The sequence below is a fragment of the Triticum urartu genome, chromosome 2A (assembly GCF_056163025.1).
Source record: "Triticum urartu cultivar PI428250 chromosome 2A, HENAU_Tu73, whole genome shotgun sequence".
NCBI classification, from domain to species: Eukaryota; Viridiplantae; Streptophyta; class Magnoliopsida; order Poales; family Poaceae; genus Triticum; species Triticum urartu.
In genome coordinates, this window is record NC_141874.1 from 565,177,498 (window position 1) to 565,180,817 (window position 3,320).

Here is a 3,320-nt window from a genome sequence, read left to right on the forward strand (position 1 = left end):
CTCCGGTTTATATAGACACCGGAGGGGGCTAGGGTTACAAAAGGTCGGTTACAAAGGAGGAGATATACATATCCGTATTGCCTAGCTTGCCTTCCACGCCAAGGAGAGTCCCATCCGAACACGGGACGAAGTCTTCAATCTCATATCTTCATAGTCCAATAGTTCGGCCAAAGGATATAGTCCGACTGTCCGGAGACCCCCTAATCCAGGACTCCCTCAGCTACCCTTGCAGTCATGTTCTCTGGGCGGTTGCTGATCAAAAAATTAGTGTCGAGCCATACGTATCACCATACTTCAACATGTACAATCTGTACAACACTTGGAACTGTGAGTTCTGGGCTTGGGGCATTGATATGAACTACAAAATGTTGTGGCCAGATGGGCCAAAATGGGTTCCGACCGCCGACTTGATGAGAACTGCAAAGGGATGACATCAGTCTAGGCATCATCGCAATGACATGGACCATAGCCAGATGGGAGAACCAAGGCGATGCCGCGTTTGCAGGTGTCCTGGACATTCTTGCAGAGAATGCACGTATCGAGCCAACAACACCGCATGATGTTGATATATCTGTACTCGCTATGTCTATTTATATTTCTACTCGTTATGTGTACTTATATTAAATTTAAATTGAAACTCTTTGTATTATTGTACTCGTGATGTTCACTTCTGATAATTAATGTAAATTGTATCTCTTTGTATTTTTAAATTAATTTCCATTTGCATTTGTATTTGTGTCTTCCTCATAATTTATATGTGTATGTTTGTGTGCAGGTTATGGCTGAAGTATCAGTGCTTTGGCAGGGGCCCCATGATGCCGGCCACCGTTGCCACCTATTTTTGAACCCAAATACTAAGCATGATTATCGGCCTTTCAAACTTTGAACCATAAAGCAAACATGGCCAATACACAATTCTTTCCTTGCTCACCTGGTCGCTCATGGACTACAAGGTTTTGCATTTCTCACATCATGCAACGACCAATTATGTTTGGACCCATCCCTTTTGACATCCCTCATTGATCGATGGAGACCTGAAACCCACACCTTTCACTTTCGTTTTGGGGAGCTTGCACCTACACTGAAAGATGTTTCTATGATCACTGCTCTACCAATTAGAGGTGAGCCGTTAGTTTCTCCACAAGTGTCTCCATCTTGGGCATTAGATATAGCAGCCCGTCTTGGGATGGAAATGCCAGAATCACAACATTCTGTTGGCCCTCGGGGCATCCCACTCGTCTGGCTTCGTGATAACTTTCGTATTATATCTAGCTTCGCTGATGAGGGGACGAGAAAAAGACATCTGTTTGCTTATTTGTTGTGGCTCCTCGGGAGTATGTTTCCAAATTCACACGGGGACGTAGTTCTCCCTGGTCTCATCTACATTGCAGAGAATATGGTAGATGAACCTTTACCCGAGCAGCCAAAATACAGCTTTGGTTCTGCCATGCTATCTCATACATATAGAGGCTTGTGTGATGCCACACAAAAAACCTCTTTCGCACAAAAAGCTCCATTACTTTGTGTCCCCTGCGAGTTTCTACAGTTGTGGTCCTGGGAATACCTCCATGTAGGACGACCTCGTTTAGTAAACCCCGTACACCCATACGACTTTAGCGAGGGCAGCAGTGCAACTATGGCCACCAGGTGGAAAAAGGCACGGAAACGTTGGTCTCCAGATATTGCGAAAAATTGTTACCCTATGTACCACCAGCAGTTTGAGATACTTGATGAGGCAGAAGTCACATGGAACCCGTGGACTCAGGAGCAGATACAAATGGTCTTTGATGCTCGACCCATCACAGTAAGCATCTTGAGCGATAGTGCATTCTGGCTAACTCGCTACAACTTATTGTTCCTGTGGTGTGTTGAGCCTTACAATCCAGAGCATGTAATGAGACAGTTTGGTCTCTATCAAGAGATTCCACCACCTTTTCCAAGACGTATCGATGAGGAAACCCATAAGTAAGATTGCACCTCCCTAAATAGTTAGTGTCTTTTTTAATTTACTAAAATCACACTTTGTTACATAATTTGCAGGCTAACCAATATGGGCAGGGGTTGGAGTTTATACGATTGGAGGGAACACAACATTCAATGGGTACACAAGTGGGAAATGAAGTGCTAGCAGATATAGTGCATCAACTTAGGTATATTTTATTTACATTATTTTATTACGATGATCATACGATGCGTGAAGATGCTTTGCTTTCATCACAATGGTTTATCTAATTATTTGATTTTGCAGACCGTATGATGAAAGTACAGATCAAGCGTACAAGCAGTGGTACTGCATCAACACACATACTAGCCTGGCCAGTCAGACAGCTACTATACCAACACATCTCACACAGGAGGAGCAGGCGCAGAGACGTATTGAGCTGCATGCAGCTTACTATCGTGACCAGATGGTAATCACTGGTAACTTTTTTAGGTCCATCATTTCATAATCATTTGAACCAAATAACATCCAAATATTGTTCAGCTTGAAAGTTGCAACGAAGTAGGGCAGATGGCTGCGAAAAGCATGCCGGCCCAGGGCCCAGCTCGCAAGTCATTCCAGAAACATTTTCAAGAATACATGGCAACAAAGTTCAGATGCGGTAGAGGTGACGATGTTGTCACTGGAGCATACAACATGCCGGTAGCGAGGTCAGCCAAACCGAGTGCAGCGCCGTCGTCCAGACCGAGCGAGGCGCATACGAGCCATGGGCAGCAGGGGGAGGGTCCGAGTACTAGAACGACATTGCCACGACATGACTCATCTCTGCCACTGCATCGCTCTTCTTCGGTGCAGCTTCGTTAGGGGCAGACATCTCAGGACCATGGCATGGGCTTGGATTTGATGCCCGAGCAGACTCTTTCCCCTAACCCATATGCGTACACAGGATATGATGCATACACCCAAGGTGAGGGATCTTAGTCGTATCTCTCCACGCGAGGGATCCCCATGCCCGAGGAGACTCGTGTACCAGATTTAAACCAGTACCACGTACAATGCCCAGACAGTACAGGCGAGGGATCTGATCAGGTAGTCATGTTTACATTTTAATGCATTTACAATGATATCATGTATTATCCTCTAACAGTTTGTTTACAATGTTTCTATATGCAGAACATACCTGATGTTAATTGGGATGATGAGAACACCCAACGTGGCCTCAACACAGGCCTCCGTGGAGCATCACATGATCATGGTGACACGGTTACATCATTAGTTATAGAGTTCTTCGGAGGGGACGCTATTGGCCCATCTTTTATCCCCGCGGAGTCACAACCATACGCCTACAATTACGCTTAAGGTTCGCAACAAGGATTCC

At 45.2% G+C, this 3,320-nt stretch overlaps 1 pseudogene; it reads left to right on the forward strand.

Annotated features, from left to right (window-relative positions):
* The first annotated feature begins 778 nt into the window (after nt 1-778).
* On the forward strand, nt 779-1,969 carry LOC147985934 (serine/threonine-protein phosphatase 7 long form homolog; annotated as a pseudogene).
* Nucleotides 1,970-3,320: the final 1,351 nt, after the last annotated feature.